This window comes from Passer domesticus, chromosome 3 (assembly GCF_036417665.1).
Source record: "Passer domesticus isolate bPasDom1 chromosome 3, bPasDom1.hap1, whole genome shotgun sequence".
In the NCBI taxonomy this organism is placed as follows: Eukaryota; Metazoa; Chordata; class Aves; order Passeriformes; family Passeridae; genus Passer; species Passer domesticus.
The window spans coordinates 88182708-88207199 of NC_087476.1; the positions used below are offsets into that span (position 1 = coordinate 88182708).

The 24492-nt window shown below is 41.5% G+C and overlaps 1 protein-coding gene across 17 annotated transcripts in view; it reads left to right on the top strand.

Moving 5' to 3' along the window:
• The window catches only part of ESRRG (estrogen related receptor gamma), a 389256-nt gene that overhangs the window by 18816 nt on the left and 345948 nt on the right, over positions 1–24492 (top strand). For 6 of the 17 annotated variants that reach the window (XM_064414189.1, XM_064414197.1, XM_064414198.1 and 3 more), the window contains exon 1: positions 37–174. The exons of 3 other annotated variants lie outside the window; for them this stretch is intronic. The gene's annotated coding sequence lies outside the window, so the exon portion shown is untranslated. Of the gene's footprint in view, positions 1–36; positions 175–24492 lie in introns of those variants that run through there. 8 more of the 17 variants (XM_064414202.1, XM_064414204.1, XM_064414207.1 and 5 more) reach the window with 4 other exon arrangements.

Consider the following 24492-nt stretch of genomic DNA (forward strand, 5'->3'; position numbering starts at 1 on the left):
CTCCCCCTTCGCCGGCGGAGGTCGCGGGAGCCCAGTTAAAGGAGGCGTGTGTAAAGATTTTGCAATGTCCCTGCATGGTGTTGTAGACTTTCCTAGCAAAGAAACCGGCTTCGGCTTCTTTAAAATCCCCGACGACTCACCTGATTAACCTGCCTGCGGTGCTGAGCTGACCAGGTAAAGCGAGCCCCCGCACCCCGCACCCCCCGCATCCCCGCCAGCTGACATTGCATGGGGGGCATGTTTGTGCTTGGAGATGAGCCGCTGCCAGGAGCGCTCTACCCCCCCCCCCCCGCCCCATTCCACCTTCAGTCCTTGCCAATTGCACTTGCTCAGAGTCATTCACCCCCCAAAAAAATCCAGCTTTGGAAAAAGCGGCACGACAGCACCGGCCACCCAGGGTTCAGTGGCTCTCGCCTCTCGGACAATTATTTAGAATTATTTGCCCTGGTGAATATGGGGGGGGGGGGGGGGAGGGGGGGGGACAAGGGAAGGAGAAGGATTTTTTGGCTGCTGACAGATCCTACCCCGCAGGTTTTGTGTGTGTTTGTCCCCCTCCCGCTCAGGGTCAGGAGTGCCGGGAAAGTGACGAGGCTTTAGCCAAGCAAGAGTTTAGGGCCAGGGTCCCGGGGTGGCTCCGGCGGCTGCGAGCGGAGCAGGGGGACCGGGCTCTGCCCGCCGGTGCCGGGGCGCGCGTGGCTGTGCCCATGCCGCCCTGCCCCCCGCCCCGCCGTGCCCTCTCGGGAGCCCCGAAGTGTCCCGGCTGCGGCGCGGGGCGAGGCCGGCGGGGGGGCTCGTCCTCGTCCCCGTCCCTCCCCCGCCGCTCGCTCCTTCCTGGAACACTTGTGCGGGCGGGCGGCCGGCGGGAGCGGAGCAGGCCCGGGGGAGCCCAGCCCGCGGGGCGGGGGTCAGGGCGCTGCGCTGCCGGGCGGGAGCGGCGGCGTGGCCGCCCCACGCGGGACGCGCTCCGCGCCGGCCGTGCCGGGGTGTCGGGACCCGCGGGCGGACGCGCGCACACAAAGGCGGCGGGGCCGCGCGCTGCCGGGATCAGGAGGGGCGAAGGAAAGTGTGCAAAGTCCACGCGCTGCCCGCTCCTCCTGGCACTTGGTCCTTCCTCCCAGCGCCGGCCCTGGGGAGGAGGGGGCATTTGGGGAAGCGGCTGCCTGTGGGGTCTGAGTGTGACCTGGCGGTGAGGAATTTTTTTCACTTTTGTAATTATTTTATAAAATTAATTTTATTTTTAATTTTCCCCTGCTCATTAATGCCATGAAGGCATGACTGGTCTGGAGGTACATTTTGAAGTGCTTCAGGGGATGCGCTCCGTCTACTGGTTTTCGTTAATATGTTTTTCGTGATCCCAGAAAAGAGAGGACTGCATTTAAGAGATGACTAAATAATGGGGGAGGCAAGTAAAAATGAGTAGACTATAAAGGAGACGAAAATGAAGGTGAATGGTAGTGTGGGAAGGCAGAAACTGAGCAGCTTGGGTTTCTCTCCTGTAATTCTCTCCCTCCCCTATATGGTACCCCTATCCCACTGCACCCCTACCCCGGGAATCCTGTCTTTTGATACCATTAAGGATATTCTAACAGTAAACATAGTGCAACAGAAAACCAGATGACAGCCCCCCCCATCTCCCCCCCGCCCCTCACACTTCAACCTATCAGTGTCTGTGACTGGGAGGGAAATCCAAGTGCCCTTTGTAAAAACCCACCAAAGTTTTAGGCATTAGCTACCCTGTTTAAAATACAACATACGGAACTTGCTTGGTACATTTCATTGTTACTCCCCTGTTTTATTTCAGAGGACGAAATGTTCTGGTGTAGCATGCCTACCCTCACTTTCAGAATGGGAGTAGTTTACAATATAGCCTACATTAGATGATACATGGTGCGTGCATTGCATTTCCACTGAAAATAATCAAAGACTTAGAATGACGAAGCGACTCGTGTGGTTATGATGTTCCTTGTCTTGGGAGCATCAGGGTAGCTGGGGTTCATTGTGCTGGGGAGGGGGGCTCCGTGGTGTGAGGTGTTTCATGTCTGTACAGGAATATGGCAAGTCTCCTTTTAGAGGACTTTAAAAATGTGCCCGGGGCAGGAGAAGGTAAACATAACATTCAGTGTGCTCATTATCAAAATAAGGAAAACAAATCAATTGCATTAACTGTCTGTGCAGTATCACAGTTATTCCACAGTATTTTGTCAGAAATTAAAAGGTTACCACTAGAGTACTATATCCATATCTCCAGCCTGGCACCACTTATTACTGCAATGGTATTTCAATATTAAGTGATCTTAGAGATATTTCGTCTTTCATTTTGAATCCCGAATTTGAATCAGCATTAGGATGTCAGGGCTGTGAGATAAGGTATAACAAACTAAGTAGACAGCTGAAGGGCTCCTGGTGAAGGTGTTGCTGAGAAGGATATCTTGGGCCGTTCTCAGTAACCTTGTTTACAGGGACATTTCAATTGCAACCTGAATTTCAGTGAGAGGCTGCCTGGACTAATGCCTGCGTGTCTGAAGCCCATCACGAGTGTCTTTTGCACTCTAAACCTTCTCTCTGCCTTCCTTGCATAATGGTAAAAACTTTTCTGGAAGGTTAGGATGATTTTCTGATATGAAAATTAAGATGTTTTCCTAAGAGGAACACTGCTCTTTGAACTCATGTACATTAGCAACAAAGTATTCATGAGGTTTGATTTTTTTTTTGGTTCTCTGATGTGGCAGGATCAGTAGTTGCACCAGTCTTTTTAACTTCATGAATATGGCTTTGATTTATTATATTTTAGCCTCGGTGGTTTCAAACGTATTTTGCAGCACATGAAGTCGGTTCAAGTCAGAATGTGAAAAAAGAGGCATATAGTAACAAGGAACAGTTTTGTAGTGATCTGCTAATTTTTTGTTTTCTTTTCCTAAAGCTGTTCCAGGAAAATCACGTGAATTTAGTGAGTGGGTGCTAAATGCCAGCAGCCACATTGATGAAGAAAAATGCTGTTGAAATACTTTGGAATAATAAATAGGATATGTAATGGTCAACCGCAAGATAAACATTTTACACGGTGTTTTTATGGCTCTAAATTGGCTGCATTGTAAACCAAGCTCGCTACTCTATTAAGTCATCAGAGTTTTCAATTATTTAAGATTTTCAGTCAGGCCATCTAATACAGTCTTCATCATCCCCATCAGAAAATTATACATAAGGTTTTAATTCCTCGTTGTTGCTATGTGAGGGCTTTGTTGTGGGTGGGGGTTTAATTTTGTCTTACCAGGACAAATATTACAAAGCCTGCACACAGGAAAAAAATGATATGGAAATAGCCCTAGTCCTATGAAATGGGGATAGTTATGGCACTGAAATGTACCTAATACAATTTGAGATCCACTCACTAAGAAACCTTGACAGTATCTGCCTTGCAGGTACCGTGCATTTGGAAATACTATATCTCCATTTAAATGCAGATCTTCAGTTTTCTCCAGGGGGCAGTTGGCGAATCTTTCGATTGAACCACCGGTACTCGAAAAACTAACTGAAGATTTACCCATGAACAAGAGACCCTTTCAAGTCTGCTTTTTTTAAATAATGATTATAAAATTTCCTAATATTGCAATTTTATATTGATTTTGAATGCCTTTTCAGAAGTCACAGAGAAGGAATAGTGCCTTTTATTCAAGGTAGGCCAATGTCTGCACACTTGTTTAGCAATCCTAACAGAAATAACTGCTACAAATAACTTCTTTGTTTTTACATGGGTATTGTGTTTGCATGTGAGTTTTGTGAAATGGACAGAGCAGTCTTGCTTTGATTTTGACCTAGATTCCTCCTGATTATTCCAATACAGCTAGTACCTGCTTATTTCCCACTGTGAAAATAGGAGAACAACTGTTGATGCTATCTTGCTGGGACTGCATGGGCAGTAGGCGCATGTCCAGTCCTCTCCCCTCCTCCTCCTCCTTGGCTTCCTTAGTAATGGATAAAATAGCACTGGGGGCCAAAGAAGGTGCAAGCATGTATTTTCCCTCCTGTGAATTTTCATTCTTTGAGGGTTTGAGTCAAAGAAAATAGGAGGGGGAAAAAATGAGTGAATTTGTTTCCATCTCCCTATTTGCCATGCAAATTTTGCACACTTACAGGGATGGACGGGGCCATACAACAAGTCGCATATCCACCTTATTCCATAATTGCTGGAAACTCAGTGTCAGCAGGTGCCAATCCTCCTTAGAGGGGCTTGTACCATCTAATTTCTAGTCCAGTTTTGTATATTGGTTGTCAGCTCTTTAGTTTGCAGTGTAACCCAAAGATTGAATTAAATGCCCAGGACACAGGGAATGGTAGCTCACTCTTTGGGACGCAGACAGCACAAACTACTTGAAGCAGGGCAGGCAGTAGGTCCTGATCTTTTCTGTGCTGGGGGTGATCCATGCACTCCTGGCTCCTATGCATTCCCGGCTTCTCCTGTCTTCCCACTGTGGGCAAGGGTGCTGCCTGAGGATGCTGCCCTTGTCCCTGTGCCAGAGCCATGAGACTGAAAATACCTACCATCCATATTATGCTTACCTGTTAATGGCATATAACCCACTGGCCTCAATACCCTGGAGAAAATGTGCACTTCAGCTACTGCGTGGAATTCAGGCAGATCTGCAAAGTCCAATCTTACATGCACCAGCATTAATGGCAGAGCTCCCATTCAGCTTAATTGATATTCCTATAAACATCTGCAGGTTTCTGTTTCTAGTGGAGGCTACAGCTGGGTGGACTTCTTAAAGGGATGTTTTGCATATTGAGGTTGAAAGGGAAGTTGAGCTTGATACATTAACTTATCATCTGTGTCATTCTCTTGACATCATTTGGATTACTACAAGCATAAATGACAAGCAGATTAGGTGCAAGATCTTCACACACACACATCCATTTTTAGCAGGTTGATCAGTGGAGATGTTACTTCTCTGAAAACCTTGTTCTAAGTCAAGTCCAGGCAAGCACAAACCTGTGCATGCATATACAAGTGGAACAAGGCCTATCCTTTACAATTCATTTTTTTCCTTTAATATCTAGGCAAGATCTCTTATTATAACTTGACCAATTGGGGAAAGAAAATGGAACTTTTCTCAAACAGCTTTTCTGTTGGGGAATCTAGTGGCAGTTGCTTTGAAGCATGTGTAATTGATTATCATACATTTATTTTAAAAAGGAGACATAACAAGGAATCTAACATGATGTTTTGGAATATATCTTCTCCCCACAATGTTCTTGAGGGAAATGTAAGGTTGCAGGCATCATTTCATGCCCTGTATGTTTTTGAACATAAATCAAAGAAATTGTTGGAGAGTTATAGATGTTCATAGCAACTGTAGCTATAATAAACACATGCAGTATATATTTTCCAAGCTATTTTGTATGGGTGAAAAGCTGAAGCTGGCGTTTTGTATGAACAATTCAACTTAATCACTGAAAATTTATTTCCTAGTTAGGGTGGTTTACCAGTGTAGCATGAAGTTGTACACCTTTGTTTAAGTTCATCTGGTTATGAAGGCTCAGTTAAGATTGGAAAAGAATTTAAATTGGATCTAGGTGCCTTGAATTAATTATTCCCACTGTCAAATTTATCGTGATGCCTCCATGGTGATATTTACATCTTTATTATCACCTATACTGGTTTCAGTGCATGCTGGTTATTTTAGAGAGCAAATAAAAGATAAGAACAGTGTGAAAACTCAAACAATTTTAATTGTACTCATAGCAAAAAATACAAGCATATTTAATACAATGGAACAGAGAATCTTGGGTGACTGAGTAGTGCAGAGCACCTAATGGGAACACCAAGTAGCTTAGGCATACATTGTTCCGGATGGTTGTGTTAGTTTTGTTTTAAAGTCTTGATAGATGAAAAGGAAAAAGCAACTATTATGGAGTTTCAATGAGAACAATTTAGCCACTCATTTTGTGATGAATGGAGAAGGTGTTCCATATGTTGATTAGGATCCATGTGCATTCAAAAGTTAAAAAGAAAATCCTGTAGTCACAGTTATTATGTATATGGATAGATAGAGGAAAGGACACATTTGGGACCTGTGCAGGAATCAGACAGGTCTAGATAAACAGTTTCAGACTTATTATTTAAGCAAAGTCCTAAGTGTCTGAATAAAACAGGTAGGATATGTTTCTTGGAGTCTCTGTTGGATTCCGAGACTGATAATTAAAACTGATACTGCTTATTGAAAATCTTGAGACTAGCTGAAAGGTGTGACTTGAAAAGTGTCATTACGCTTCTGCTGGACTTCTGTTTCATTGCAGTTACCTTCAGTTGTTCCTCTTTAATTACAAGAACCAGAAATCCCTTTTTAAATGAGAAAGCACGCCTCATTACTTGACTGCTGGAAACAAGGTTTTAAAATCTAAAACAAATATTCTTGTAAAAACTGAGAATTTGCACTGGTTTGGTAATTTGTAGTATTAGCTATAAGTGTCTTCTTGATGATATGTTTGAATTTTAAGGCCATCATTAATTAAACAAACTTTCTAAGTTGTTACAAGTGACAGATTACAGGAAGACAGGGCATGGCCCATCTTGGATACCTGTACTAATTCAGACTTCAGAAGAGCAGGCAGTGGGGTTGGCCACCCTTTCCACTGGGGATGGGAGGGATGGAGACCTAGAGCTTCTGACATCACCTAAGCTCAGGGTCAGCCTCCCCTTCATTTCTGTCCTAGCTCTTGCTCTCCATCCTCTCTGAACATACTTTTGTGGTCTGGCCTTAATAACCAGACTACTTTACCCTGCCCTCTGAAGGTTGGAAAATAGGCTTTGAATTGTTACTGTTCTCCTTGCTGGATACAATGCTGTGAAAACAAATTTCAATGAGAAAATCAGAAAGGACAGAAAAGGGAAGTCAGGGTGCTACAGGTTGAAGTGTATCTGGTAAGGCTGGGAGGAGAAGGGTTTTGCAATTCCAGTTTGTCCCATGTTCAGGACCTGTGTATGCTTTTACAAAAGAAGGTAGCTGAAAGACCTGTGTCCCTGGATCTGTATTGACCCAGCTGTGCCAAGGGTGCACGGTTATATAGGAGAGGTAGAGAGGACTGGAGTCAAACTCGGAGTGGATGTCCTCCAGCCTTGACAAGCGGGGTAGGACTGCTGGATATGGTCTTATTACTGCTCATGCAGCATTCAGAAGTCTCAGCTTTTCTGTGCTGACAGTTGGGTATTTAGAGGCTGTTGAGGAGGAAAGTTCATTCGCTGAAATTCCTGCTTCCACTGGGATTTTAATTTTTTTTTACTTGTCTTAAATTAATGCCTTGAGTTTCACCTGGCAAAAAGAACTTGTTTCACTCTGTGCTGAATTTCCAACAGAAAAAAACCCCCTCTTTTGCTATGCTAGAGTCAAAAGGGACCAGGTGGACAAGTGCTGTGAGTGAGTTTTGTGCAGTGTGGGCAGCAGGCTGGGCACTGGAGCACAGAGAGCAGGCGGTTCAAGGTCACTCATGGCCCTCTGTATGGCACATCTGGGAGCAGGATGCACAGCTGTGAGCTTTAGTCCTTTACTTTTCTCAAGCATGCAATCCCTCTCTCCCAGCTTGAGCAACAGAGGGACAGAGGCAGTGCTTTTGCAACATGCATTAAATGTGGTGTCAGTTTAGGCAGGGAAAGGTGAGGTTATGTGTTGGAGGTGACGCAGGAAGACAGTGAGCCCTTCCCATAGCCAAGATTTTGAGTCGCTGCCTTGCAGTGTCCCTTGAGGGAAAAGAGTAAAATTAAACCTGCTGATGCCACCACACACTTTCATTTCTCTGGTGTGACACAGTCCAGGAGTGGACAGTATCCTTCTCCCAAAGGAGAGAGACAAATTTGGGAGAAATGCATGTTGAATCAATATGGTTACCCTCCTGTAAATGGTGCCTACTTTTAACAAAAATGATTCTGGATGTTTCACTGATCAGATTTTGCTTCTTCTTACCTTTTTTTTTAATTTGAAGGGAGGTGAGGACATGAACTATGAGTGTCTCAGAAAATTGGGCCACAAGCCCTTACATTTGTTTGTGCTTGTGAATGAGTGTGTGTGCACACGTGTGCAACGTGAATACACAGACTTTGATGTTGTGTATGCAGAGGATCTCAATTATTTTGCTGTTTGAATCACAGAGCATGTTGTCTTGATGTACTGTCAATTTTGGTTTCTGCCCTTTGGAATAAAGTTCAAAATATTAAAGAAATAACACGCAATATACTAGTAGCTAGAATAGTCATAGTGCCTGAGGGGAAGAAAGGGTGGTGACTAATCAGTTTCACAAATGCCCAGGAAAAAACTTTAACTCCTCCTAACTAAACCCTGTAATGGTACACTTTTAAAATTCTTCTAAATGTTGTTTCTGAGGTTTCCTGGCTATCCTAGAGAGAGAGGTAGGTCCTGGCTGGGAAGCAGCGTACAAGCTCTATGGTCATGCTCTGACTGAGTGCCAGGGGAATATGTGGTCCCAGTTGCTCTTTGGAGAATCACCCTGGGCTAAATGTTGAAACAACTGCATCTGAATTAATTATTGATAATTCTTTAACATCAAATGTGAGGATGTGTTTGGAGTATTGCTTCCCAGTTAAGAGTTGAAATAGTTCTAGTAGATGTATTCTTTGTAAATGTTGCTTTTCTGGTCTTACCAGTTTGCTTGGACAGCAGTAAGAGCTGCAGAAGCTGGCGCAGGTTCTGCCCATCCCTGGTTTGGTTCTGAAGGGTCAAGGCAGGAGCTAAGGGGGCACTAACAGATATTTGAAGCCACACTGAAGCTTTGGTCAGAATACCAGATTTTGCAGAATTTGGGATGTTGTGCTCCATGGTTTTAGTCCAACATGGAGCAGGCTAGATCTGACCCTAGATAAAATACTAAACTAAAAGAATGAGCCACCTTCCACTCCCCAAATCTTTTGATTTGTTCTCTGTATCAGAAGAAAAAGCACTGAGCAGTGCGTGACTGATGCAGGGCAGGCTCAGGATTAATTTAGGATAAACAGGATGCCTGTTGCACTTAATTTAGAAATTCTAAGGCACAAAATGCTTTTGAGTGCAGCTAGCAGCTTCTCATCTGCAAATGCCACAATCAAGACAAAGCAAAAGATACTGTGGCGAATTCTGCAGTTCACAGTCCTGACACAGTCAGAACCTCCTATTACAGTAAGGGAGACTTCTGCTTGTATCACGGCTGCCTGGGATGCAGGATTTCAGTGTGGCATTAATAAAAATAATGCAGGAAATACACAATTTCAAAAGTCCTGCAGGACATGCAGCAAATGCTGGTGGTTTGAACTGGGTGAAGTTGTCAAAGGTTCCTTTGCTCTCCAGAGCCTGGCAGTAGCTCCACTGAAATGTGATGCCATTGGTTTTCAGCAAAGGTTTCTTTCTGCAGGGCTGCAAACAGAGATCAGCTGCTACTGTGTATACACAACTAGGGAGCAAATCAAGCAGCACATTTAAGCAGCCTTTTTAACCCTGAGACTTTCCAAGATTTCTTCTTCACGCAGGAAGTTTCCTTTATATTGTCAGCAGTAGCACTTTGCTCATGTAATGAGATCAGAGCTAGGATCACTGCTGCACAGTAGAAAGACTTCCTTAAGACATTTGTCCTTGAAACTGCACCAAACTCTTGGAAGAACCCAGAACCTGTAAGTATGTATAATATAGGCAACAATAGCACGGTGCAAAGCTGCAATCAACCATTATATGATATCCGATTAGCAGAGCAGGAAGGATTTCTTTTTTCGGATGTTATGTTACATTCATTTTCAATTTGTTCTAAGGAAACAGATCAATTCGGGCTTCTGATACAGTGACTTTGCAGTAGATGAGCTGGTAGTAATATGTTTGATTTAACTATTTGTTGCTGTCATGTAGCTTGTGGGACAAATACTGTAGCCATCAAACTGTAAAGAACTTTTCTTATGTTTTTAGGCATTTTTAAAGGATTTAGGGGTCCGTCTTGCAAATAAGTTTCTGCTTTGCTCTTTGATTTTGGCAACCCCACCCTATGCCAAACTATAAATAACAAGGCAAATGGAATTAGTCTGTATTGTTCTTAGGTGGCAATAAAATATATTTGTTTGCAGGATTAATTTAGTCGTTAGCAATGTTGCTCTGTTTGGGGTGTTTTTTGTCTTAATTGGATTCTACTCAAGGCTGTCTATTTTGTGTTTTACTATCTTGTCTGTGTCTGTTTAAGTTACTTTGACGGGACTGCAGTCTGGTTAAACCTGTGTTTAAGCACTATTTATATTCGGAGCACATTTCTGGTGAAATAAGTGTTTGAGATTTTTATTTTTTTTAAACCCTTGAACAGTATAGTTGTATTAGCAGTGCGCGCCAGCGGAGGCACAACATGGATGAATGTCAGACACAGACCTCATAACCCAAGTCTTCCCTGTACTAAGTCTGACCCAAACGTGTCCACTTTGGCAACTGCAACTAATAAATGCCTTGAGCTCCCTTTCAATAAATTTTTCATACACAGTGATACTTCTGCTTATCAGATTAATTTCTCCCAGGTTAGCCTGATTGATAGCTGGACTGTGATTTCTTAAGAGCTTTCTCCATGAAACCCCACTGAAGAGCTGCATTCCATTTAACCAGTGAATGTAAAAACTGGTAACCATGGATTCAGCCACCACTAACTGTCGAGAGCAATGACTTGTTGTAAACAATACAAATGAGCCAGGATAGCAGAAGCAACCAGACATGAAATTATTTTAATAGAAATTACGGTAAAGGTCATGTGATACTGTATTGGCTTGGATTCAGTGTTAAAGGGAAAGTATTTTGGTTTTTCAGGTTTGATTTAAATGCACATCTCCACTGGCTTCATGTCCGTGTAAGACCTCCAGAAGGGCAAATGAAACAGTTCTTTGGAAAATCCTCTGCTTAATTGTACATTGTGACTTAGGCCCTGATCCTGAGAGTGTGGGAATAGCTACAGTACATGAATAATCAGAGGGATTATTCCATACTAAAAATTATGTATGTTTGTAGGATTCAGACCTTTTAAGATAAGTTAGTAATAAAAAAATATATTCTAAGGAAATAATAACCTGTCACTAAAGGTAAATAATGGAAATGCAGGTTTTATTGGTTGTGTGTGGTTTGATTGGAGATCTTTGTTTGCTTGTTTCAATAACATAAAAAGAAGTTATATTTATCCCTCTGTTTTTAAATGTTACGACTTTAATTTCTTATCTGGTGTGCCTCAATCTTTTTCCTAAATTATAGCCTCTCTTATGGAAAACTGGTAAACCATGGTGTCAGCTATTATAATATAGCATGACGATAGGCACATGCAGATCGCATGAGCAGTCGTGTGTCTCGTCTCAGGATTTCCATCCCTACAAAATCTTTGCTGACGCCCAGCTGTCACATGGCTGTCACTCACAAATTCTGACCACAACCAAATCCTCCTTGCCCAGGCATAAGCTCACCAAACCTCTCTATGTACCCATAGACACAGGCACCAGTGTCCCTGCTTAAGCACTTTCTGTGCATAAATGTGTCTCTCCCCCAGACCTGCTGCATTCCACTAATGTTTTTCCTTTAATTTTTTTCCTGGGTGCTGCTTCCTTGATGTGCCTGTCCTTTGTAAGGAGGAACCTGGAGCAGGAATAGTAGTCAGTAAGAAATGCAAGCAAAATTAACTTTGTGTGTTATTTAATATAACATTTCAAATTGTTGTGAATTTAAATTCACAACTTTCATGGCCCCCTAAACTTCTTCAAGAAAATTAACCCTTACTGTTCTCTAGACAGAATACTGTCATCTTGCAGTGCACTGGCTTACTGTTTTGTGTATTTATGTTTTGTGACATTTATATTATTTGGAAAATGTAGATTGTGAGAATCCTAGGCTGGAACTTTGGTTATTTTTATATTTCTAGGTTATTTCTGTATTTCATACGTGTCACATACATCTCTGTTGTTTTACCAGTAATTTTGATTTATATATTTTTCAACCAGAAGTATTTCAGACAATTCTCATCAGTCTCTTACAGCTGACCAGTCTCAGCCAAGCACGACTTGCCACTAAAATGCATAGATAGATGCAGGAGAAATCCTTCTCTCCCTATTTTTCTGAGCTGCTTTGCCAGACCAAGGGGGCAGTTGCTTCTGTGAGTCGGGAAGGTGAGATTTAGTTTATACATAGAATAATAGCAGGCAAAAATAGACAGACTTGTATTGAAAAGACTTTTACACAGGAATATTTGGGGGGGCGGAGAATACCAAATTGCAAAATATTTTCTGTTGTTTGACTTTGTCCGTGTTAGGAGTGTATTGGCGTCCTCCTGTATATCAGACTTGTCAGTATATTAACGTTTTAACAAAAGGGAGGAGGTGGCTGGACAGGAAAGATACCACCTTGACTTTGCGTCTTTATCCTGGAAAGAATCCAGAACCGAAAGTAAAATGCAGGTGAAAGCACAGTGAGACTCCAGACCAATATCCAAGTAAATCAGGGAAACCACACTGGCCTCCTTACCATGAGCTGATTACAAAGCATCAGTAATTCCTTCAGCCCTTGAAAACCAGGTGGGGGCTTTATAAATCTTTGAGCCTGCCAGAAGAAACCATGTTTCATGGGAGGGGATAATGCAGTGTTCAGGAAGGAAGGAGTGCACCATGACTCCATGGACTTCAGTGGCATGGGAGAATGGACAATTTTCCTCTGCTTAAAGTATCTTTGGCACCTTTACAATCTGTGACATACATGCTTATTCTACTCTCCTGTATTTTGCACTGAATACTGATTTTGTAATGCAAAATTTGCAGGAGTTAGTGAGTGAGCTTCCAGAACTCTTTGCCCATCTGCAGATGATAGGAAGAACTGGGAAGCATGTCTCTTTGTTTCTCCCATGGTTTATAAAGGTCAGATGCTGGTTGATGGGCAGCTGCAGGAGAATTTTCATTTGAAGCAGAGCTCTGGGAAGATGTATTTGAATCCCCAAAATGGAGACCTCAGTGTTTTAGCCGTAGAGGAATCTTAGTGATTACAGTCAGTTAAATGTTGCAGTGCATACCTGAGATCTGTCAAAAATATTTACCATGAAAATAGTTAGTAATAATTAATGATATCTGTTCTGTAATAACAGTAATATAGAATAGTAACAGAATAGTAACATTAAGTTGTATTTTATTGTTGTAATTCTATTCTACTTTTATGCCAAGATTACTTTTATCAATAAGATAGTTTGTGTATGAAAATCTCACATTCACAGTCCTTTAAACTAAATTCACGGGGGGTAAGTACAGACACCTTTAAAAAATTAAAAATGGATTTGTTATATAGAGATACAAGATGTTGAGAGTGTAGGGTGAACTGTTATCCGCATCCACTCACACTTTACTTCATAGTTGAGACAGCCAACAGCACTGCAGGTAAGTGAGAAATAAATTGGTAACTTTTGCCAGATGGATTCCTGGCTATTAGAAACTGGACTGAAACTACTTAATTCCATGGAGCATGGTAAACTAGTTGGTCACTGAATAACAGAATATTGTTCTTTGAATTATTAACCCTTTGTAAACATTGCAGTGTTTTATAAATTTCTGCTCCTTTCTGGTTGTGCCTCTTAGCTGGTGTGAGTAAGAGAGGTGGTTTTTTTTGAGGACTTCTGTAGTCATTTTGTCTTTTGATCATTTCCAAATGTGCTTCTTCCCACAAGCTATTGAAGATCCCTGATTTATGGGTTATAATGTTCTTTAGACCCTATGACAGCGTAACTGTCATAGGGTCTAAGGACAGGACTGTGATCTGTGTCAGCTGCATTAACTTTCCATTAACTTTCAGTGACTAGAATGCATCTTTGATTATTCTTTTGTACAAAAATAAGGTTGTGTATTCCTTTGTACAAAATAAGGTCATTCTCCGTGTAGTTTAGTTTTAACAGAACCAGACTGTCACTGACCATCAGCTTTTGCATGCATAGACTCTCTCCTTCCTGGCAAGGCTTTAGGCCCAGATCCACAAAAGGATTAGATGCCTTAAGTGGGACTTAAGTGGGATTTAGGCATTGAAAGCCCAAACTGAGATCCTCAATATCCCCACTGAACTGCCACCTAACCTTAGAAGTTGCCTAACCTGTGTGAGTGCCTGTGTTTTCAATATCCAGTTTTCCCAGGTGGCCAAAGATCTTTGGATGTTCTCAAGCACTTCCATCCTGACAAGGTTGAGCCTCTCTGCTCCCATTTTTCCCCTCACATCCCAGCGGACTTCAGAAAGTGCAAACTCTTGTTCCAAAATGGTGGATTTCTGTGTGTGGTATCTCTCACTTTCTCTAGTAGCTGTGTCCTTGAAGGAAAGGACCCTCCAGTAGGTTTCTTTTAAGAGCAGCCTGGTAACCTTGAAAAAGGTACTGAAACTAAAAAAATTGACTATCCCTGCTTAAAAATGGAGCTCCTAGAGATAAAGCAGGGCTGCAGATGAGTGTGGCCTTGGCCTTCTCCTGCTGGCAGCATTAGATTGTTCTTGCTCAGTGATGGCTGCTCCTGAGTTGGGCAGCACAGGAGGCACAGGAGTGACTAGCAGGGCTCGGAGCTCTATGGCACAGGAGCAGCACCTGAAAGCTGGGTACTGGGATGTGAAATTAGCATTGCTCCCAGAGGTTTTCTTGGAGAATTCAGGCCCTGGTGTTTTGTAACAGAAGTATTTGGAGGAAGAGCTCTTTTCTGCAAGAGGTCACTTAGGGTTTCACCTGAGTCTGATACATGGTGGATATTTTGTTTTTTGAAAGCCAGGCTTATTGGGGTGTTCCATGTGCACACCCAGAAATAATAACCACGTTTTTTAGCGCTTCAGTCTCAAGCATTTCTGGAGCTATGGCAGAATTGATAGCTGTGTCACTCTGCAGAGGCCAAAGCAAATGTCTTGTTAGTACCAGAGTAAGTGGTCCTGTTCCATCACTTTTTTCTCAGCTGTACTTGTGACATTTCATGTGTTCTCAGCCATGTCTGTTGTTTGTTTAAATCCTGCTAGTTCCTTGATTTATCAGTTTTCTGTAGACTTTTGTTTGAGTAGTCCCAAATGCTATCCTATTTCAAATAGATGCATCCTTATCAGCAAATAGTCTTTCATCAATAGCTTTAACTCTTTCAGGTAACTCTGCATATGTCCACTTTGACTTTCTCTTCTTTAAAATACTGATTTGATTTTTTTTTTAATGGGGACAGTATTTAGGAAATTTCTTAGAATTTCTCCTGAATCATTTTGTCTTTTTGTGACAAAGTACCTTTTATCCACATTATTAGATAGCAATAGTTTTCTTTTTCTGTTCTCTTATTTTTTTTTCCCTGAGAGAGAATTCTTCTCAGGGAATCCCTAGTTTATTAGTTTGTTAAAGATAGCCAGACTGTGTGCAATCTTAATACTGTTTCTTGTTGCTTTTGATTTATGGACCTGTGTACAGTGCTGAAAACAGAAATACAGAATGTAGAACATATTTGTATAGAAGTATAGCCTAGAAATTATAAAATCACAAAAATAAAATTAAATTTAGAAACTGCAATAATGAAAAGCCTACGTACAATGAATAAACTTAACATGTAATGACAAGTGCCCTGTATGCTCCTTAAAAAGTCTAGAAGTGTTTATGTACAGGTAGACAAAATTTGTATGACTATCTATGATAATGACCTTAATAGCTAAGGCTATGATTAATGTATTTTTAAAACTGATACAGGGAGCTCTGTTATTTTAATGGAGAGTATATGTTGTAAATTAACCTGTAACTTTCAATCTTCTCACTTTGTGTTTTCAGAATGGCATGCTTGAATTATTATATATTTATTTTGGCATTTTAGTGCACCCAAACATTGTGAGCGTTAGTTCATTATACATCATGAATGTATGACTATTGTATGGAACCAATTTTAGGTATAGGAAGTTCAGCAAGTATTGTGCCTTTGTGGTTGCCAGATCACTTGCACACTTCTAAATCCTATGCACAGTGCTTCCGTTTGCTGGGTTACTCATTGAGCTTTTAATAGTCAACTTAATTTTAGTTAAGGTTCAGTTTAGTAACTCTTGTAATTAGTGGAAAATATTGCCAGCATTCATTGGTAAAGCATATTACTTATGAAAGGCATGCATAGGGTATGTGTGGAGGTAAAAGATAACAGATCAATTCTGGTGGATCCCATCATGACTGGCCTTTAAGGGTAAGTTACAGAACATTTTAATCATTGGGGGTAACCTGCAGAAAATGGAATCTCAAGTTTGCATGTAGGAGGAAGTTTGGTCTTCCTTACTTACTGTTGTGTTCCAATGCCAATGGTGTCTCTGTGCGTGGGGTCCCTGGCTGTCTGTCAGGCCATGGGCTTCACATCAGTGCCAGTGAGGTGCTGCTCCTGAGATGGGCTTGGAGCCCTCAGAAGAGCAAGGGTTCCTGTTTTGGGGCAAGCTTTGGAGCCCCATCTTGCCTGTTTGCTTTTCCTTTTTGAAAACTACTGAGCTGTTGGAGGCAAGTCTGCTGCTTGACTCTTCTAAGGCAGTTTGATGGGTTGTTTAATGGGGACAGGTCGAGGACCCAGGTGAGATGTTTTTGCCCTCATATAAAAGGGAGATATGATTTCAGCCAGCCTGTTAGTGTCCTGAGAAATGAAATACTGGGAACAATAACCCAAGTAACTAAGTAACTTGGAAATAAAGGCAAAGGCACAAGAACCAATTGCAGCAAGAGAGTGTTTTTTTCTTTTTTGCCAAATGAATAGGTTAAAATCGATGTATTTGTCTGATGTTACCGGAAAACAAAAGCCATGTGTTCCCACAGGATGGACACTACAGGGACTGTTCCAGCAGTGTCTTGCCCTGTCAATGGTGCTCATGTCTGATCTGTGATTTCTCAGATCCATAAATACGCAAAATGCATGTCTCTCAACAGAATAAGTAGAAATTGTACAACAGAGGAGGCACAAGGGAAAATGCTGTCTTTATCACAATTGTGTCTCTTGCTCAGAAGTTAATGCCTGTTACATTTGAGTGAAAAGAAATTCAGGAGTGCATGTCTTGATCCAGTCTACTGGGCTACAAGTCACTGTCTTGTGACTTGTATTGTGAGTGCAGGGTCCTATCCCAGTTAGAAACACACTGATCTAAATAAAGGTAATGGTATTTTTTTGTCTTAGAAACCTAGGGTAGAAAAGTGGAGACTGTTGATAGGCCCCCTGTTGAGTTGGGTGAAGAAGAGACAGCGGAGAACTCTGATTTGTAGAAGGATGTAGGTGAGTGAAGACCTTTGCATGTGAAATCACTCCCCATTTGTATGGAAAAGCATATGAGATAATGTCTTGGCTTCACTGAGATCAGTGGGAGTCAGTCTGGATATTGCTGTAGGTTCTGCATGCTTGGGTGCTGCTCTTGCCAGTGGCAGAAACCCCAGCAGAATCTTCACCATCATGTTAGGTTTGATCTTTACAGGAAAGGTATCACTGCTGGTAATATTGAGGAGTAAAAAATTGCTGCCAAAGACATGGGTTTAAAGCTTTCTGTTTTATATTTTGACCCTGTTATTCTGAGGGATACCAGTATAGAAATTGCAACATCCTTGGGGCTTTTTGCAAAGGAGGGCAAGAATTTTGTCTGTTTCCACATTTTTTTCCAGTTACAGGAAACTGGGGAGCAAGCTTTTGGATGCTAATTACAAGAGGCCTTGAAAAATAAAAAAATAAGAATATCTACATTAGAAGAATATTTCTTTGTTTGTAAAGTTATGTGAACTCCTTGGCAGAAAGGAGCCATAAGAAGTTCCAGGAGGTTATTCCTCGGTGGCATAAGTCTGTATTTAGGCTTCTCTTAGTCTCCTTTATTTATAACAAAATCTTTGAATATCATTTCCAAGATGTTCAGCTATCAGAATATCATTTCCAAGATGTTCAGCTATCACTTGCCAAGCGATAATGAGGACAGAGGGTAGGTCATGAGTCTGCAAATAAGTGTGAGATGGTGAGCTTAACCTACCAGGTGAAAGAAAAGTCAGTATAGCAGCTGCATGAACACTTCAAAGCATGCACCTAGTTTGCTGAACTAACTTAATTATCTCTGCTATAGATATGTTTGACAAACATATCTATAGCCAAGATCCTGTTACTTCTCAGTGGGAAGTATCAGAAGGCTTCTGTTTGGTTGCCAGTTGACTGAATTCTTCCTTCTACTTTCCTGCATTAGTCTTTTCAAGGACTTTGCCTGATCTGATGAACAGAAACTTACCTCTCTTTCTGTTTAATGGTGGACAATATTGTAAGATAGAGAATGATGCAGACTGATGGGATGGGTGTTAAATGATTTTTAAGCAAGTCTGATGAGGATTTAATCCTATTTTAATCAAATACTGCCTGAACCAACCAAAAATAAGCTTTTATCACCCTTGCCAAATCAACCGTATTCTGGTGTCAGCACTATTTCTCAGCAAGCATCTTGCTTCCTCTGTGTAATAGTACAGGGTGTTTTTGAGCATCCTGGTGTTGTCAACTTTATCCGCAAACAGTGTGATGTGAAATGTAAAGAGACAGGAGTACCCCAGCTCTTCCATCACACAGAAACACAAGCCAGTGCTCTGTTCTTTGACACTAAAACATGCCCTGCTGTTGGCAAGCTGTGGGATTTAATAGGCAAAGACCATGGGGAACTTTTCAGATTTTTAGTTTTTCTGCTTTTTAAAAGTCTGTTACACAGGGAGGTTCAGTTTTTAAACGTGGTCATTTTTAATTCCTGTCCCTGGAGTCTGGCTGACAGATTGGGAGTGTGGAGGATGGGAGTGGCCTGAAAAGACAAGCTGGAAACACAAGATGTATACATACATTAAAATGGAGCAAAACAAAAATAAGCTAACTTAGGTGAATACAGATGGGATATGTTTCAGGGCCACTCTTAACACCTGTTTTAAATGGCCTGTGGTGAAAATCATTACCTTAAAAAAATGCTATTTATGTCTTTCCTGAACTGAGTTTACACAAACACCAACAGTTCTAATGGCGAGAGTGGAGATCAGATTTTGGTAGGTTTTTTCTTTTCTTTGGCTTTTTTTTTTTTTTTTTAATCTGAACAATAGTATTTTCACTGCAAACCTTAAAAAAACCCCAACGAAATAAAAAACTTTGACAAGTATTTGTTTTGATACACCATTTCTGTTAGCTATGGCGTTGATATATGCAAAATATAAATCGTTCAACAAATATTTAAAAATCTGACATCGATCCTCAGCCTTTTGAGGTGTTACTGTTGATTCCCACTTTTGTAGCAAAGACCAGAACTTGTTGACAGAAGCTTTCTGATTTGAGAGTGGAGGTTGAGATAGGAATGTTTTATCAACTGACTTTACTCCCCATGCTGATTTTGACAGGTCATGATGAAAGTAAGACTTCGAGCTTTCCAAGTATTTCTGCTCCATGTTGGCATTTGAATTTTGTTATGAAACACTCCTTCTGTGATAATTCCTGCAAGCTTTTCTCTTTTGGAGGAAGACATTGACTTTCCCCTATTTCTACAAAACTCTTGGTGGTTTTATCTTTGTTTCCTCTATCATCATATTTTTAAAAATTTTTCTTGATGTTGTTAAACCTACTTTTTCCTTGTTTCACGGTTTTGAGAAGAGTCATTTATAGCTTGATTATTGACTACATTCCTACTGTAACTGAAAGGAGGACTGCATTTGGATGAAGTATTACTTGCCCATGTAGTAGTAGTTAGAGTAACATAGGGACATGGTATACTGTTACTTTTATACAGAGAATGTCTGAAACATTGAATTAAAAGCAATCAGTGCGTGGGGAATTAAGGAAAAAATATTCCTTTAACGCACATACGTATCTGTCCATGCCAGCTGCAAGAGAATTGTGCTCATACTTGGAGGTGGTGATGCAGTCTAATGGAAAGAGCAGATGCTTAGGAGTAGCTTGCATTCTGGCTCTTCCCAATCTGCACACCTTTGTAAAGTATTTTGAGATTTCTGGATGATAGAAAGAGCTAAATATTATTTAAACCTGCTTAGTTAGATAGTAGGCTTTAGTCTGTATTATTTTCTGTTTGTGTATTACATGAATAGAGGGTGAAACTGAGCAGGAGAATCTTTTGGATTCTTGGATACTGCACTTCCCTTTGGCCTCTCTTTTTCTGGCTTAATTTTATTGGGTGTTAAAGAATACAGAGCAAAAGTAAAGAATACAGAGCAAAGAATATTTGAGCAATGAGGAGGTGCATAAGTAGCAAACATATTGAACTGTGAACCAGAACTGGTTTTTGGATGCCTCTGGAAGAGCAATGACCCTCTCACTGTGTTACTGTGGGGAAGTGACAGGTGCATGGTGTCCCATGATTGTCCATGTACACTTCTTCAGTGTCCAGCAATGTACTTCCTATCCTGTTTTGCTAAAAGGCCACTTATCTAAACAGTGACAGGAGATCAAAGCTTCAGAGCCCCACAGATGACAGATCTGTATTTATGGCTTTAATCATTTATGTGCAGCTCAAAATCATAATATAGGACAGCACTTCCAAACTTCCACCATCATAGAGGGACTTTCCCTGCTGTGCATTGTCATGGCTGCAGCAGACCTCTTTTTCTATCTGGACTGTGCACAGAAGACTTGTGCAGCAGCTCAGGCAGCATGGGCTGCCCAAATAGTCAGTTTGCCCTTCCCGCTGGGATGAGGGCATCAGACTGGATTTTTCCATATCAACATGTAATAGCTCACTTAGTACAAGAAACGTGCAATGTAGCTGGAGAACCTTGCTCTGAGTAATCATCTGTAACTGCAAGTGAAGATTTCTAAAAGCAGATCAGTAATCTGGAAAAATTGTATGTATTTTGTTAAAGGAAGTCTCTGAGCCACAAATAGATGGATATTGGGAAGAGTAGTCTGGGGAATTGTCACTATACCCCTGCTCCATGACCTTCACTAAGCATCTGCTGTTTGCCATGGGCCCGAACAAGCTAATCAGCCTAAGTGGCCCTGTGGTTTCACCTGCTGCGGCCATTCTAGGTGACCGTGAATATATCTGCGTGTCTATGTGCAGGGATAGCTGAGTGGACTTTCACTGGGCACTATACAGCAGTGGGCACATAAATGCAGCACATCATCATCCCTTTTCTTACACTCCACCTTATTTTCATGCTTTTTTTGCAGTGCTCTTGACTACTTAAAGACCAGCATATTCAACAAGCTTATTTACCCTTTGTTCTTTGTGTGTCTCCTGTAGTGAGAACCTAAACTCCTGTAATTCTAGCCCTGTGTTTGCAATTCAGTGTGTATGGTTACCAGAATGCCATGGACTTCTTATATTAATATTATTATTGTTTTTATTTTATTTAATTTACTTATTAGTTAAGAAGCTGTAAAAATGAGGCCAGGCTGTGACAAAAAGAGATGGTCTAAAACTGATGCTAAATAAATAGTCTCTTACCACATCAGAAATGGAGACGGGTTTTTGCAGAGCAGTTCTTAATGTCTTACAGAGGAGAGTGGGGTGACACTTCCCTTTGGTGTGGAATGTGAACATTGGCTTTGTGAATGGCAGAATATGATGTTGTCCTGTGGGACAGTGATATTGCCTGCTTATTTTTAAGGAACTGTCGCACCTCTGAAGCCTAGGGGCTTCTGTAAAATATTATTTAGTTAATTCAAACCCATACTTGTCTCCAAAATATCCTTGTCTAGAGTTTCTGCAAAGTCTATAGAGACTTGATGCATTAGGAATTTTTTTTTTTGTCAAGCACCTGCTTTCTTTGCCTAGCTCAGTTATGCAGCAAGGTTGTTTTTATAGTATTAAGAAGTGAGCAATATATTCCATATGCCACCAAGCTTTGTAAAGAATCCTGCTGATTCTTTCACAGCTGCTGAGAAATAGGCCAAGCCTTCCCTATAAAGTGACAGTAAGGAAAAGAATATCTATTCCATTAGTATTGGCCATGCATCCTCCCCAACTTTTTCCCTCTTGAAGGAAAATGTTAGCCCTTCCGAACTATGGAACAACAGATGGTGACAGAAACCAATTTCTACTGCAAAGCCATTTGGTCAGGAAGTATCAAAAAATGTTTTGGAATTGTGGAAATGAATTCTTGGCTGCAGGGCTACCAGCAGCCTACTGGAAATGAGACATGAAGCAACTGCTTAACAAATGCAAGAGCCTGCTTGGGCTGGAGAGAAATGGCTTTGGTCAAACATTTTGGAAATTAAGAGCTTTATATATGTAGGGTCTGGAATTCAGAAGTGTTCTGAGTATTATGGATGTTATACAGATTAGGTTCTTAATTTCTGGTCACTGGTTGCTTGACCAGCTACCAAGAAAGTAGCCTTCAAAATATGCAGAATGACCTCCAGCTGAGACAATCTTAATATAGCTCCTCCTGGTCTAGTCAGGTGGAACCTTCCCTTTTGGCTCAGCCGATTTGCTGCCCACAGACCATGAAAGTCCCAGGGATCTGGTAACATACAGGGACACAAAATTAATGCAGAAACAGCACAGGCCACTCTATTCATGATTGTGTTTCGTAGGTTGTGTGTGTCTGCAGGTTGCTGGATGCAGCAGGTTCCTTTGGCAATTCCTGTACCTGACCAAAAGCATCTCCTTGGAGAACAGTTTGAGAAGGAGAATTTGTTTATTTTTTGGAAGTGTGCCATAGTTGTCTGTCTGTGCCATTAGCTCTCTGAAATAATCAGCAACATGCTTTTTCCCTCAGAATTTCTGTAATGAGTCTTAGCCGCTCCTATAGAAAATGGTTTTAGAGAACTCCCCATATATGTGGAGCATAAACAATAGTAGCTGAGCCATCTTGTTTTATCTGTTCTGTTACAAACATATACCAAATTGTATGGTAATGTCATGTCACCAGCATCACAGAGCAGATGGAAATTTCTTTCCACATATTGACTCATGTTACTCTGATAAAAGGAGTTAGTTTCTCTCCTTCTGTCAAGCCTGCTAGCCTCTGGCAAGGGACACAGGCCTCAGCAAGGAGAACTTTACCAATAATGTTGAAGTGACCATCTGATTAAAATACACTGTCATTGGCCAGTATAGTTAGCCTGCACCAACAACTGTTTGGAGTAGCCAGTTCTATTTCTAATATCTGTGTAAGGCAAATTAAACCATGTAGTATTGTTCCTCGTTGAGGAGACGTTGGGGAATTAACCCTCGAGGAAGCAGATATTTGGATTTTATAGGATCCATTCAAGGCCCCAATATTGGGCCCTTTGGAGACTAATCTTAATAAAGCAAGTGCCAGGTCTCTGACCTCTCCATTATTATAGAAAAGTGACAGCTCCCTGAACATGGGTTGTGAATGTTGTGTGTTAGCTACCAAAAATAAGATTTGCAAAGTGCTAGGAAGATCCTGACAGATAAAATAACTGCAGTTGTGTGTGAGCATCTGAAAAGCAGATATCTCATGTATTTCTGTTTGTGGTGAGTGGTATTTCACTTGATGACAGCACTGTTCTCAGATTGAAAACACATGAAGCTGAAGTCAAAAGGGAGTCAGTGTAATCATTAACTGACTCACCTTCTAGATGTGACAAGTAATGAACCATTCTAAACTTGCCTGGAGCTTTCTTTGGGACAATACCCACAGGGGAAACCCTCTTACGCTCAAGTGAAGCATTATCAAATGGGCCCTCTATTTTTCCCAAATGCCAGCTCTTTTTTGTCTTGTCTCTAACCACCTGAGGACATATAACTGCTGATCTCAGCATCCCAGCCAATATTTGCATCTCAGGGCTCGAGTTCAGGATAGTAAAATCCCCAACACAGCCGTTTTTACAAAAATTGCATATGCTTTTTGTTTGTTTCTTCTTTTCTTATTTAGCCTGCTCCCACAATGGGGAAGTGTTTTAACTGCCCATGCTGGGATTTCATGTTAGCAAACCTCTAACCAGCATTTGGCTCTTTCCACTTTCTTACTTTGATTTGGATGACTGCCTGAAGCACCTGCTAATGGCCTGAAGCATTGGAGCCGAAATTTGCAGTTTGTGTCCCACACTCACTCTGTTTTGTTACCTGCCTTCTGGAGCACCTGCTTCGTGATCTGGGCTCAAGAGCCTGCTTTCTACCTGCTGACAGCAGCACTCCTCACAGCTCTGCCTCTTTCCAGCTTTGTCCTGCACTTTGTCCTGCTCTCTGTAGCCCCTGCTTCTGCTTTGCCTGGGTCTTGAGGATAACATCAATGTGTCCTGCATGTTCTAGTGCTTGAGAGAAGAATGGTGGTTCCCCTGGTACTTGGGAACAAAGGTGATGTCCAAGTAAATTGATCATTGTGGTCATCCTAAAACCTTTGCCATGTCATTCACAGCAGAGTTTTTGAGTTTTTAAAAATAGCTTTTGTAGGGAAATTGTGAACTAGGCCAGCTGGCTGAAATCAGCTTGTAGGTCAGCAGAAGTCAGAAGCCACCTGGCTGTGTTCAGGAAACACAGGAAAAAATGTGCCCACTTAACAGAGAAGGACCAAAAGAAACTCAAAAGACCTGAGGAACACTTCTCTTTTCTC